The sequence below is a fragment of the Ranitomeya imitator genome, chromosome 1, assembly GCF_032444005.1.
Source record: "Ranitomeya imitator isolate aRanImi1 chromosome 1, aRanImi1.pri, whole genome shotgun sequence".
In the NCBI taxonomy this organism is placed as follows: Eukaryota; Metazoa; Chordata; class Amphibia; order Anura; family Dendrobatidae; genus Ranitomeya; species Ranitomeya imitator.
In genome coordinates this window covers 229,304,881-229,320,587 of record NC_091282.1, presented here as the reverse complement: position 1 = coordinate 229,320,587, position 15,707 = coordinate 229,304,881, and the positions used below count along the sequence as shown (strand labels likewise).

At 43.6% G+C, this 15,707-nt stretch overlaps 1 long non-coding RNA gene across 1 annotated transcript; it reads left to right on the top strand.

Moving 5' to 3' along the window:
• Nucleotides 1–14,160: 14,160 nt before the first annotated feature.
• Nucleotides 14,161–15,391, top strand: LOC138657702 (uncharacterized). The gene is made up of 3 exons (XR_011317144.1): nt 14,161–14,190; nt 15,031–15,095; nt 15,327–15,391. It is a non-coding gene; the product is annotated as an uncharacterized lncRNA (long non-coding RNA).
• Nucleotides 15,392–15,707: the final 316 nt, after the last annotated feature.

The following is a 15,707-nucleotide window of genomic DNA, read 5'->3' as shown; positions in this document are numbered from 1 at the left end:
TACATTGGATTCTTTATTCAGTACAAATACACAAATATTAGAAATTACTTACTATTCGATTATCACTAGTAATAACCATATTCAACAAAGGGGTAATAATAAGACGAATGGTTGTTACAAAACAGATACAAGTAAGTTGAGGAACATATCATCATATAGTAAGAAAAACCTGATAAGTATGGGAAAACACAGGGGAGTAGGTGTTGTGAATTCTGCTCTTGGGCTCCCTCCGGTGGTTATGAGTGGTAGTGCTGCGGTAGTTGGATCGCCGCATTTATCAGGTGTTTCTATTTTTTGCAATTTGGGCAGGGCTATTTAGTCCTGCTTTATCCTTTAGTCAGTGCCAGTTGTCCATTGTTTTTGGAGGATTCACATCCATACCTGGTCTCTTCTGTTCTGCTGTTCATTTCAACAAAGATAAGTTCTGGCTTTGTTTTTGCTGTCCACCTGCATTGGACCTTATAGTTCTGTGCATTTTCATGTTTGGTCTAGTCCAGCTTTGTCTGTGAAGGATTTTTTGCAGCCTAGCTGTGTCTCTGGAGATACAGATATACCCTCCATGTCTTTAGTCAGATGTGGAGTTTTGTATTTTCTGTGGTGGATATTTTCTAGTGTTTTAATACTGACCGCATAGTACTCTGTCCTATTCTTTCTTTTTAGCTAGTATGGCCTCCTATGCTAAATCCTGATTTCATGTCTGAGTATGTTATTTCCCTCTTCTCTCACAGTAAATATTTGTGGGGGGCTGTCTATCCTTTGGGGATTTTCTCTGAGGCAAGATAGGTTTCCTGTTTCTGTCTTTAGAGGTAGTTAGTTCTTAGGCTGTGTCGAGGGGTCTAGGGAGTATTAGGTACCCCCCACGGCTACTTCTAGTTGCGCTGCTAAGTTCAGGGTTTGCGGTCAGTACAGGGACCACCTTCTCCAGAGTACGTGTCATGCTGCTCCTAGGCCACCAGATCATAACAGTACAACTGGCCCTCAATGAGTTAATTGCATCTCAGAAGAAGGGAGGAAAGGTTTTCAGCCATTTTTTTTTCCTTAGCCTGTTATGTCTTTTCCTCCCTCTTAATCTCTGGGTGGCTACAGAACCTAGTAATAACATGGATGTTCAGGAGTTAGTTTCTCGGGTGGATAAGCTTGCTGCTAGGGTACAGGGTATTTCAGATTATATTATTCAGACTCCTGCCTTAGAACCTAATATTCCTACTCCTGATTTATTTTTTGGTGACAGATCCAAATTTTTGAGTTTCAAAAATAACTGTAAACTGTTTTTTGCATTGAGACCCCGGTCCTCTGGTGACCCCATTCAGCAGGTTAGAATCATCATATCCCTGCTTGCGTGGTGACCCACAGGATTGGGCATTTTCCCTGGAATCTGGCAATCCTGCTTTGCTTAATGTTGATTCTTCCTTTCAAGCATTGGGGTTATTGTATGATGAGCCTAATTCTGTGGATCAAGCTGAGAAGATCTTGTTGGCCCTGTGTCAGGGTCAAGAAGCAGCAGAATCGTATTGCCAGAAATTTAGAAAATGGTCTGTACTGACTAAATGGAATGAGGATGCCTTGGCGGCAATTTTCAGAAAGGGTCTTTCTGAATCCGTTAAAGATGTTATGGTGGGGTTCCCCACGCCTGCTGGTCTGAGTGATTCTATGTCTCTGGCCATTCAGATTGATCGGCGCTTGCGTGAGCGCAGAGTTGTGCACACTGTGGCGTTGTCCTCCGAGCGGAGCCCTGAGTCTATGCAGTGTGATAGGATTTTGTCTAGAGCTGAACGACAAGGATTTAGGTGTCAGAATAGGTTGTGTTTTTACTGCGGCGATTCTGCTGATGTTATTTCTGATTGCCCTAAGTGTACTAAGAGAATCACTAGTTCTGTTACCATCAGTACTGTACAACCTAAATTTCTGTTTTCTGTGACCTTGATCTGCTCATTATCATCATTTTCTGTCATGGCATTTGTGGATTCAGGCGCCGCTCTGAATTTAATGGACTTAGAATTTGCCAGACGTTGTGGTTTCCCCTTGCAGCCTTTGCAGAACCCTATTCCTTTAAGTGGCATTGATGCTACACCGTTGGCTAAAAATAAACCTCAGTTTTGGACACAGCTGACCATGCGCATGGCGCCAGCCCATCAGGAAGATTGTCGTTTTCTGGTGTTGCATAATTTGCATGATGATATTGTGCTGGGTTTTCCATAGTTACAGCTACATAATCCGGTGTTAGATTGGAAATCTATGTCTGTGACTAGTTGGGGTTGTCAGGGGGTTCATGGTCATGTTCCTGTGATGTCAATTTCCTCTTCCCCCTCTTCTGAAATTCCTGAGTTTTTGTCAGATTTCCAGGATGTATTCGATGAGCCCAAATCCAGTTCCCTTCCACCACATAGGGACTATGATTGCGCTATTGACTTGATTCCAGGTTGTAAGTTCCCTAAGGGCATGTGTCCACGTTCAGGATTGTATCAGGATTTGGTCAGGATTTTATGTCAGTATTTGTAAGCCAAAACCAGGAGTGGCTGATAAATCCAGAAGTGGTGCATATGTTTCTATTATACTTTTCCTCTAATTGTTCCACTCCTGGTTTTGGCTTACAAAAACTGACATAAAATCCTGACCAAATCCTGATGCAATCCTGAACGTGGACACATACCCTTAGGGTCGACTTTTCAACCTGTCTGTGTCAGAACATGCCGCCATGCAGAGCTATATTAAGGAGTCTTTGGAGAAGGGGCATATTCGGCCATCTTCTTCACCATTGGGAGCAGGGTTTTTTTTTGTTGCCAAGAAGGATGGCTCCTTGAGACCGTGTATTGATTATCGCCTCTTGAATAAGATCACGGTCAAATTTCAATACCCTTTGCCTTTGCTTACTGATTTGTTTGCTAGGATTAAGGGGGCTAGCTGGTTTACCAAGATTGACCTTCGAGGGGCATATAATCTTATTCGTATTAAACAGGGTGACGAATGGAAAACTGCATTAAATACGCCCGAAGGCCATTTTGAATACCTACTGATTCCATTCGGACTCTCTAATGCCCCATCTGTGTTCCAGTCCTTCATGCATGATATCTTTCGGAGTTATCTTGATAAATTCATGGTTATATAATTGGATGATATTTTGATTTTTTTCCGATGATTGGGAGTCTCATGTGAAACAGGTCAGGATGGTATTTCAGATCCTCCATAATAATGCTTTGTTTGTGAAGGGGTCGAAGTGCCTCTTTGGAGTGCAGAAGGTTTCTCTTTTGGGCTTCATTTTTTCTCCCTCATCTATTGAAATGGATCCGGTTAAGGTTCAGGCCATTCATGATTGGATTCAGCCCACATCTGTGAAGAGGCTTCAGAAATTCTTGGGCTTTGCTAATTTTTATCGTCGTTTCATTGCCAACTTCTCCAGCGTGGTTAAACCTCTGACCGATTTGACGAAGAAAGGCGCTGATGTGACGAATTGGTCCTCTGCAGCTGTTTCTGCCTTTCAGGAGCTTAAACGCCGATTTACTTCTTCCCCTGTTTTGCGTCAGCCGGATGTTTCTCTTCCACTTCAGGTTGAGGTTGACGCGTCTGAGATTGGGGCAGGGGCCGTTTTGTCTCAGAGGAATTCTGATGGTTCCTTGATGAAACCGTGTGCCTTCTTTTCTCGGAAGTTTTCGCCTGCGGAATGCAATTATGATGTCGGCAATCGGGAGTTGTTGGCTATGAAATGGGCATTTGAGGAGTGGCGACATTGGCTTGAGGGGGCCAAGCACCGTATTGTGGTCCTGACCGATCATAAGAATCTGATTTACCTCGAGTCTGCCAAACGGCTGAATCCTAGACAGGCTCGATGGTCCCTGTTTTTCTCCCGTTTTGATTTTGTGGTCTCGTACATTCCTGGTACTAAGAATGTTAAGGCGGATGCCCTCTCTAGGAGTTTTTTTCCTGATTCCCCTGGGGTTCTTGAGCCGGTCGGCATTCTGAAGGAAGGGGTGATTCTTTCTGCCATCTCCCCTGATTTACGATGGGTCCTTCAGGAATTTCAGGCTAATAAACCTGACTGCTGTCCAGTGGGGAAACTGTTTGTTCCTGATAGATGGACTAGTAAAGTGATTTCTGAGGTTCATTGTTCTGTGTTGGCTGGCCATCCTGGGATTTTTGGTACCAGAGATTTGGTTGGTAGGTCCTTTTGGTGGCCTTCTTTGTCGCGGGATGTGCGTTCTTTTGTTCAGACCTGTGGGATTTGTGCGCGGGCTAAGCCATGCTGTTCCCGCGCTAGTGGATTGCTTCTGCCTTTGCCGGTCCCTGAGAGACCTTGGACGCATATTTCTATGGATTTTATTTCAGAGCTTCCGGTTTCCCAGAGGATGTCTGTTATCTGGCTGGTTTGTGACCGGTTTTCTAAGATGGTTCATTTGGTACCTTTGCCTAAATTGCCTTCCTCTTCTGATTTGGTTCCATTGTTTTTTCAGCATGTGGTTCGTTTGCATGGCATTCCGGAGAATATTTTGTCCGATAGAGGTTCCCATTTTGTTTCAAGGTTTTGGCGGGCCTTTTGTGCCAAGCTGGGCATTGATTTGTCTTTTTCTTCCGCATTTCATCCTCAGACAAATGGCCAAACCGAGCGAACTAATCAGACTTTGGAAACTTATTTGAGATGCTTTGTGTCTGCTGATCAGGATGATTGGGTGGCTTTCTTGCCATTGGCCGAGTTTGCCCTTAATAATCGTGCTAGTTCTGCTACCTTGGTTTCGCCTTTTTTTTGTAATTTTGGTTTTCATCCTCGTTTTTCTTCAGGGCAGGTTGAGCCTTCTGATTGTCCTGGTGTGGATTCTGTGGTTGACAGGCTGCAGCAGATTTGGGCTCATGTGGTGGACAATTTGGTGTTGTCTCAGGAGGAGGCTCAGCGTTTTGCTAACCGTCATCGGTGTGTTGGTTCCCGGCTTCGGGTTGGGGATTTGGTCTGGTTGTCTTCCCGTCATGTTCCTATGAAGGTTTCTTCCCCTAAGTTCAAGCCTCGGTTTATTGGTCCTTATAGGATTTCTGAGATTATCAATCCAGTGTCTTTTCGTTTGGCCCTTCCAGCCTCTTTTTCCATCCATAATGTTTTCCATAGATCTTTGTTGCGGAAGTATGTGGTGCCCGTTGTTCCCTCTGTTGATCCTCCGGCTCCGGTGTTGATTGATGGGGAGTTGGAGTATGTGGTTGAGAAGATTTTGGATTCTCGTTTTTCGAGGCGGAAGCTTCAGTATCTGGTCAAATGGAAGGGTTATGGCCAGGAGGATAATTCTTGGGTTGCTGCCTCCGATGTTCATGCTGACGATTTGGTTTGTGCCTTTCATTTGGCTCGTCTTGATCGGCCTGGGGGCTCTGGTGAGGGTTCGGTGACCCCTCCTCAAGGGGGGGATACTGTTGTGAATTCTGCTCTTGGGCTCCCTCCGGTGGTTATGAGTGGTAGTGCTGCGGTAGTTGGATTGCAGCATTTATCAGGTGTTTCTATTTTTTGCAATTTGGGCAGGGCTATTTAGTCCTGATTTATCCTTTAGTCAGTGCCAGTTGTCCATTGTTTTCGGAGGATTCACATCCATACCTGGTCTCTTCTGTTCTGCTGTTCATTTCAACAAAGATAAGTTCTGGCTTTGTTTTTACTGTCCACCTGCTGTGGACCTTATAGTTCTGTGCATTTTCATGTTTGGTCTATTCCAGCTTTGTCTGTGAAGGATTTTTTGCAGCCTAGCTGTGTCTCTGGAGATACAGATATACCCTCCATGTCTTTAGTCAGATGTGGAGTTTTGTATTTTCTGTGGTGGATATTTTCTAGTGTTTTAATACTGACCGCATAGTACTCTGTCCTATTCTTTTTAGCTAGTGTGGCCTCCTATGCTAAATCCTGATTTCATGTCTGAGTATGTTATTTCCCTCTTCTCTCACAGTCAATATTTGTGGGGGGCTGTCTATCCTTTGGGGATTTTCTCTGAGGCAAGATAGGTTTCCTGTTTCTGTCTTTAGGGGTAGTTAGTTCTTAGGCTGTGTCAAGGGGTCTAGGGAGTGTTAGGTACCCCCACGGCTACTTCTAGTTGCGCTGCTAAGTTCAGGGTTTGCAGTCAGTACAGGGACCACCTTCTCCAGAGTACGTCTCATGCTGCTCCTAGGCCACCAGATCATAACAAGTAGGACCCCAAACCTGTATGTTTTTCTTTATATTTGGGCATTTCTACTTTTTTTCTTTTTGATAAACTATATGTCATGGTGTTACCACGAGAGTGTGGAGCCAGAAGGCAGCAGCATCTGATTGCTCCCACTCCATCACTGAGAAGAAGCACTTCTCCTTCATTTTAAATGTGTTTATTTCTTCTGGCAGAACAGGGGTTAATCGGCCATGTTGGAAATCCGTCTATTCACAGCTGAACTCGGTTAGCCACTCCTTTCCCCATTATAATCTGGGTTCTGTTACAAATCCTTGTCAGAGCAAGCATTTGCTACATGGCTAACGGTGGGAGAGGAATACATATGAAAAGGAGAGTGGAAGGAGTTATTAGTGACTGTTGCTTGGTTTCTATGCGTGGTAACTCCTTATCCTTCTCTGTTGTGGTTTATTCCCTTACTATCACACCCTGGTGCATTCCTCTGTTATATGTGAGTGAATATTTTGTATGCCTGGAGTTTTATGTTAAACCCTTGTTTATGCTGCCTTATTTGTCGGGTTGGTGTACTACAGTGCACAGTAGCGTCTCTGGGTCGCGAAGGAGAAAAGACAGGGGGCTTATCTCAAGAGATAAGGCAAGGGCGGAGACCCTGGCATCTTCACCATCTGAAATTTCCTAAGGAGTATGGTGAGCTAGGGTGCTCGCTCATGTTAGGGACAGGGAAGGAGGCCCTGGTCCCGGGTCACCCGACAGCTGTGCCGTGACACTATATTCTATCTACAGGGTTCTAGTGTATAACTGCCATACATGAGAATATTAGAATTATTACTGTGGTTTTTATTAATGGTCAGTATGGTGGTATAATTCGGTCACTGTTTGGTGGTACTATGTGGTCTGGTTATGTTCTGATGGTATCCTCATTAGAATGGAGTGGCAGTGCACATGCCCAATGCACCATTTATTCCCTAGAGAGCTACCAAGCTTTTTCTGGCAGCCCCATTGAGCATACACAATGCTGCTTGATTTTGAAAAGGAGATAAAAGTGTCCCATTGGGAATAAAAGTTCTCCTTTCATGTGATCCAACACAATATATGGGCACAATACATGTGCACGAGCCATTAGTATATTACAGTCAGCACTCCACTCTAAAGGGGATAGCGCTTACCAGGTATTTGAAAGTAGCTGTAGAGTGCGCTACTTAAATAAATTTTACCTATTGGCCTAGGTCACTACCAGTCCAACACCTAACCCAGTCATGTTATACACTAGGCGTAAACATTCTAACAATGTAAAAACTCTACAACATACAAGGGCCACAACAAACTTATGGAGACAGCTTCTGAGATATTTAGGGTATTCTAACAGTACACAACAAAAAAGTCTGACAACCATTTGAGAAACTCCCACCCCCATTGTAGAAATAAAAATAATAATGCATGATTACATATCACCACTAGTGATGAGGGAGTGTGCTCGTCTTTGCTTGTTACTCGCTCAAGCATCAGTGTGTTCAAGATGCTCGTTGCCCAGCGAGTATTTTTGAATGCTCGCACACAAGCTTGAGTCCTTATGCCACATGTTCAGCGCTTCTTAGACAGGCAATAAGCAAGTGGGGAATGCCTGCCAGTCAATGTGAAGCCGTAGTCATCTTAGTTGTGACATTACTGTGATGGGCTGGCTGCGTCATTGGATCTATATAAGACCCGTGATGCCATGCTCACTGTAGTGTTCCAAAAGACACAGACAGAGTAGAAAGAGGTGCTATGCTGCTGAGCTAGGGATAGAGTTGTAGCTGCATATAGGAGGGATAAAACATCTGTAATCTTTCTTTCAACTGTAACAACAGCCCTTAGGGCTAATTATAATCAATATTCATACTGCTGTTAGCAGCACTTAGGGAGAGATTATATTGAAGGGATAGTGTAGGACAGAATAGGGATAATTGCATATTCTTTCTGCTGCAACTGATACCAAAAGCCCTTCAAGTTCTCATAATAATAGTTCTCTAATAATATTCTTTTTGCTTTTAATACTGCAAATTGTTCTGAGCAGAGAAATATTATACGCATAGTAACCAGTCTAAACTTTCCTCTGATAGCAATCATGCAAAGTTTTCAATCAGAGAAATATTAGATGCCATTTATACTGCACCAGTTGTGCATCAAAAGCATACAGCCAGACTTGGATGATTAGCAATAGCATCTCTATATTGCTCCTGTAGTGTAAGAAGTCCATCTGAGGTGAGAACATTTTCCTGCGATAGTATTCCTGCAATTTTTTTTCAGCAGGGAAATAATATACAGCAGTTATACTGCGCCAGTTGTGCGTCGAAAGAAAAAAGCCAGACTTGGTTAGAAATAGCATCACTATATTGTTCCTGCACTGTAACAAGTTCATCTGAGGTGGGCAAATTTTACTGCGATAGTAATCCTACAATTTTTTTTCACCAAGGAAATATTACACGCCTTTTATACTGCAAGAGTTGTGCATCAAAAGCATACCTCTGTGAAAAAGCTAATGCGAAGCACTCATCGTGGCTGTCATCTGGGTCTCTGCTCTTTCACTTTACTATGGGTAAGATTTATCTAGTATTTTATGATTGGTGCTTATATATTGTTTGCACACAATGTCATCAATACATCAATACTAGCTATCAACGCTGCAGGAATCTTATGATTATTTGCACATGAAATACACTTAACTGATATCCCCTTGCCTTGGCAAATGCGATATATATAATATATATATATATATATATATATATATACAGTATATATATACAGTGTATGCATCTGACGCAGATGCAGCACTGTGAGTAAATGATATTACAGGGATCCATACAACCAGTGAACATTATGTTTGTATATGTATTTTGTCCCATTTTTTGGCATTCATTTACAAGGGACTTATATGAAGAGTATGTAATTCTATTACATAGACTTATTTATGGAACTCCTTGTATAACTCAATTGTAGTCTGTGAATCATTACTGCTAAATATTTTGGCCCAGTTGCCCAGGGTGATACTGTATCTTATTTTTCACATTCTATTGATTAGTGTTTCCTGTTGTAAATAATTTTGTATAAGATAATAAAATTAAGTATTTTGATTATATTTATGAATTCATCATTCAATTTTTTTATATTTAAATATTGGTTGGTTATCAAAAGCATCACTGTATTTCTCCTGCAGTTTAAAAAGTCCATCTGAAGTGGACGAATTTTCCTGACCTAGTAATACTGTGGGGAAATATTATATGCCATTATAGTACACCAGTTGTGCGTCAAAATCAAGGTGAATGCAGAGGCTGAGGCCATGGGCAAGGTCAAACTGTGCTTGCTGCAGGAACTCAATAAACTCACACATCATGTCGCCCTAGCTTCCTGTCCCACTTTGTAGGGGGGACGTGGGACACCACTCTTGAAGCCAGACCAGTGTGAAAAGGTTATTGGATGGATAGCAGATAATTCTTCCAGTAACTTTGCCAGCACCTCTCTGTCTTTCACACGGTCCAGTTTCAGTAGCTGTGATTCTGGACCACATTATCCTCACCCTGATCCTCCCACCATGCCAAGTTCCTGGAGACAAGTGATACCACACTTTGACACTCAAAAGAGCTGTTCAATTTTTCATTGATAGATTCTGCCCTATCGCCCTGCCCATTTCAAGTGGCAAATAAGGAGATGCCCAAATATTTGAACAGTTACACTCACAACAGGGCGGCGGAGGGAAAATGCAATTACTGTCGCCAGAGTTGGATGATGTTGAGACACAATTGCCAACAACTGATGTTGTTCAGTAAGCAAGTCAGGAGGAGGGCTAGAGTGCGGATGTGGAAGATGAGGTGATGTACGATAAAGTCACTGACCCAACCTGGGAAGGTAACATGCAGGGCGAGGATGTCATCGCACAGGGGAGGGATCCGCAAGACCACAATAGGCAGAAACAGGCAGTGGGGTGGCCAGAGGTACAAGCTAGGCAACTGTTCCCAAGAGCAACACTACAGGGGAAGTTGCCAGGCCATGGGTTAGGTGTTTCCGAGTCTGACACTTTTTTAAAGACAGTCCAGCTAACTCAAAAAAGGCCATTTGCAACATCTGCCATGCCAGCATCAGCAAGGGCAGCACAACTACCAGTCTGACCACTACCAGCATGCTCAGGCACATGACAGCAAAGCACCTAACTAGATGGACAGAACGCCAAGGTTCAGAAACAGTGTCTGCAGGTGACACCACTGCCTCTTCCGCTGTTGTACATGCACCCCAATCCCCTGTCCCTGCCCTGACAAATTTTGTTACTGGGATGGTCCACTGAACCACGCATATGTGGACAAGTGCTTGTGGCCAGGGATGCTACATTTCCCTGACAGGGAGCATTGTGGAAGCTGGGAACCAGTTGGATTCTGTAATGGAACACATGCTAATTACACTGACGATTGCCCTGGTTCAATCATTTTATACAGCAGTTCCTGCTCTTCCTCACCTTCCATCTCAGAAACATCAAACGGGTACCGCAGGGGTTAGTGTTGGGATCTATTCTCTTCAACATATTTATTATTGATCTGGTGGAAGGTTTACACAGTAAAATATCGATATTTGCAGATGGTACAAAACTATTAAAGCAGTCAATACAAGAGAAGATAGTATTCTGCTACAGATGGATCTGGATAAGTTGGAAACTTGGGCTGAAAGGTGGCAGATGAGGTTTAACAATGATAAATGTAAGGTTATACACATTGGAAAAAGGAATCAATATCACCATTTCACACTGAATGGGAAACAACTGGGTAAATCTGACATGGAGAAGGACTTGAGGATCCTAGTTAATGATAAACTTACCGGGAGCAGCCAGTGCCAGGCAGCAGCTGCCAAGATAAACAGGATCATGGGGTGCATTACAAGAGGTTTAGATACACATAATGAAAGCATTATACTGCCTCTGTACAAATCCCTGGTTAGACCGCACATGGAGTACTGTGTACAGTTTTGGGCACCGGTGCTCAGGAATAGTGTTGAGCATTCCGATACCGCAAGTATCAGGTATAGGCCGATATTTGCGGTATCGGAATTCCGATACTGAATTCCGATATTTTTGCGATATCGGAAATCGGTATCGGGATCCATATTCATGTGTAAAATAAAGAATAAAAATAAAAAATATTGATATACTCACCCTCGGACGCGCCCTGGTTGAAACCGCTGTAACCGGCAGTCTCCCCTCCTAAGAATGAGCGAGTTAAGGACCTGCGGTGACGTCACGGCTTGTGATTTGTCGCGTGAGCGGTCACATGAGCGGTCACGCGACCAATCACAAGCCGCGACGTCATCGAAGGTCCTTCACTCTGCATTCTTAGGAACAGAGGCTGCCGGTTGCACCGCTTATAGCCAGGGGCCGTCGGAGGGGTGAGTATATTGATTTTTTTTATTTTTATTCTTTATTTTTTACATGAATATGGATCCCAGGGCCTGAAGGAGAGTTTCCTCTCCTTCAGACCCTGGGAACCATTACAGGATACCTTCCGATATTTGCGTCCCATTGACTTGTATTGGTATCGGATATCGGTATCGGCGATATCCGATATTTTTCGGATTTCGGCCGATACAATCCGATACCGATACTTTCAAATATCGGAAGGTATCACTCAACACTACTCAGGAAGGATATAATGGAGCTAGAGCGAGTACAAAGGAGGGCAAAAAAATTAATAAAGGGGATGTGGGAACTACAATACCCAGAGAGATTAGCAAAATTAGGATTAATTAGTTTAGAAAAAAAGATGACTGAGGGGCGATCTAATAACCATGTATAAGTATATAAGGTCGTTTTGTCCTACTCCCAACTGGGATGCTTTCCAGTTGGAGAGGGACCTTCAGCGGTTTTACCGCACAGTGAGACTAAAGACTCACTTCGGGACATTATTGGAGACTTCCGAGAGCAGAGTGTCTCCTAACGGGAACGTCTCTGTTGCGGAAATCTCCCTCACTTCTCTGGGTTTACGGAACCCGAGTACGTTTAGTCCACCTCAGTCTTTTCATGCTACTGAAACTTTTATTTCATTTGTTGACCGTGAGGTTAGGGAACTATCACACCAACAGCGCCTTGGCTTCTTCCCTACACACACCAACCTCACATTATCAGAAAAACAGGCACTATCATCCCTTAAGGATAACAAATCCATAATAATAAAACCTGCGGATAAAGGGGGCGCAATCGTGATCATGGACCGCACCGGATATTCTAACGAAGTCCAGCGCCAACTTTCGGACTCCCATACATATAGAGCTATCCCGAGAGACCCCACATTTGACATCGACAAGAAAATCCGAAACCTTATTAGGACCTACTTAGATAACCACACTATTGACCAGAATACTGCCAAATTCCTCTCCAACTCCAACCCTGTCATCCCGGTATTTTATATACTCCCAAAAATCCACAAATCACTCACCAATCCTCCCGGTAGACCCATCGTGGCCTCTACTGACTCGATTTTATCACCTTTGTCGATTTACCTAGAAAAGATACTGACACCCCTCATTAGGACCACTAAGTCTTTCTTGTTAGACACTGGACATTTCTTGAGCCTCATCAGAGAACAAGACACCATACCACCAGATAGCCTACTCGTTACATTAGATGTAAACAGTCTATATACGTCCATTACACACGAGAAAGGTATCACAGCCACAAGGACACTCCTTCAGGCCTCAAATATGCCACCTAATTCCATCAAATTCTGCCTTGACCTTCTTAAACTAGTCCTATATGAGAATTTTTTCTTATATGAGGACACGTACTATGTACAATGCTGTGGGACCGCGATGGGCTCGAATGTCGCACCGGCCTACGCAAACGCATACATGAGCCATTTTGAAAATAATCACGTCTACCCAGAGGAACTGTTCAAGCAACACGTCCGATGTTATCACCGATACATTGATGACATCTTTCTTATCTGGACAGGGTCATCTGAACTACTATTATCCTTTCACCAACATCTTAATTCAGTTCACCCTGAACTGCAGTTCACTATTCAATATGACACGACCCATATATCGTTCTTAGACACCATGATACATAAAAACCAATCAGGTAAACTCACTACTGACTTATTCACCAAACCCACAGATTGTAACAATCTCCTACACTATTCCAGTAGCCACCCTAAGGCCACCAAGAACAGCTTACCCCGATCACAGTTCACGAGGCTAGCTAAGATTGTGTCGGACCCGGTCATACTCCCAATACGCCTGGATACCATGTCCCAAAAATTCAAGGACAGGAACTACCCAGCACGCCTGCTTGAAAGGGAAAAAAACAACATCCTGAGTCCTCAACCCCCTCGCCCACAATTGGCCACCAAAGAACGTGTTCCCTTTGTACACACATATCATCCCCTGATGCCAAAAGTCCAATCTATCATCAGAAAACACTGGCCTCTACTATCTAAGGCATACCCTAGAGTAGATTGCTTTACCTCACCAGTGCTAATGTGCAACAGGAGGGCCCCCAACATCAGGGATAAGTTGGTACGTGCTGACATTGGTAGTCTCCGGCCAAACTTGACTCAAAGCTTCCTTACCACTTTTCCCTGCCTAAGCTGTGCCTCATGCTCCAATGTGATTAAATCGGACAATGTCACTCTTCCTAGGATGGGTAAATCATTTCCTATTCATGGTTACCATACCTGTAATTCCAATTTCGTAGTGTACCTAATAAAATGTCCATGCGGCCTCCTATACATTGGGGAAACAACTCAACATGTCAGAGACAGAATCGCGAGCCACAAATCGACCATTCGGTGCGGTAAAACCTGGCTTCCCATACCAGACCACTTCATTAAATTGAAACACACTGTGGCACAACTCAAATACCAGGTGATCGAACATGTACCCAGGCCTAGGAGAGGAGGTAATCACATCAGACTTCTTAAAACCAGGGAGGCCTACTGGATCCATAAACTAGATACGCTGGCCCCTAGAGGTCTCAACAGAGAGATTGACTGGTTAATATGATCCTAACTACTCTACCATTTATTTTTGCAGACTCGCTAAACTCTATTCCCTATAGGTGAGTTTTCCTTTTTTACTACAGACAGTCATTTTTGTTTGTATTTTTATTTTTATTTTTTTTCCTCCTTATATCTTCACCTGCCCCACCATTATAGCAGAATTCCAGGGCAGTTCACTATGGGTAGCTTATATATTTCTCTGCCTGTCTGCCCATTTTCTATCTGCCACCATTCATTACGCAGCATCCATCATCTTAGGGCTCTTTTCTATTGCTCCTTCCCCTGCCCCAGCACGACCGTCGCCATGACTACCGTGCATACACAGTACACCCTTCCCAGCATTGATACGTCATCTGTGGCTGTTTATTAGTGCTCCCTCCCCTGCCTCAGCATGCCCGTCGCTATGATTTCACATCCAGACATGCGCAGTGTAACCCTCTCTGCTACGATATGTCACTTCCGGTCTCGGTGACGCACTTCCGGTCCGGCGATATGGGATCGTTTAAAACGCCGCTGTTGGCCTCCAGATACAGATCAGACAGCCGTACACCGAGCAGGACGCGGATGCGCCGCTCTATCACCCTGGACACCACACCTGCAGCAGGTAATCTTCATCTGTGTATCCCACATACTTGCCCAGAGCCTCCCGGGAGCTTAGTTACCACCACCCTACTTACAGCAACCCATCTGATGTGCCCCTTTTTTACACTATCGCAGCCTTATTACTTATGCCCATTACTTATTACTTATGCCCATTATCTACCCCTGTGTCCCTGCGTGCACATTTCAGCCATTCCTGATGGAACTATCCATTGTATTATTTCCATACCATGTAGCTACCCTCTTCCCATACTTGTATTTGCTTACCTCCCTGATTATATCCCCATTATCCATTACAGTTTCGGTTACCCTAAGTCTAAGGGTCCTACATCTTCTACCTTCTACTTTGGCATCTCCTACCAAGGTAATACTGGCCTGTCATATGTCTTTCTACTACATTACATTGTATCTCATTCTAGTATAATGCTACTACTAGTACTGGCAGCCCAGTCTCTCTTTGATGCAATTATATTATTGTTGGTAATCATACTTATGCTACCATGCTAAATCCTATTGCCGCTTATTCCTTTGTACATAATGTATATAATGTATATATGATTCAGTGTCTTATGCTTTGTCTTTTTGTCTTCACTAGTAACCCCATGACTAAGACCCAGGAGGGTCGAAACGTTGGGTTGTTGTATCTCACTTTATCTCTACACTGCTTGTGGTTTATTTATCTGTCTGAAACAACTTTTGGAATAAAAGTGTAAATACACGTTTGCAAGCCAGCATTTTAGAGTGTGCGGTGAATTTCTACTACTTAAGTATATAAGGGGACATTACAAATATCTCTACAAGGATCTGTTTATACCAAGGAAGGTGGCGGTCACAAGGGGGCAATCTCTGCATCTGGAAGAGAGAGGGTTTTTCCACCAACATAGAACAAGATTCTTTACTGTTAGGGCAGGGAGAATCTGGAAGTCCTTGCCTGAGAAGGTGGTGATGGCGAACTCAGTTGAGGGGTTCAAGAGAT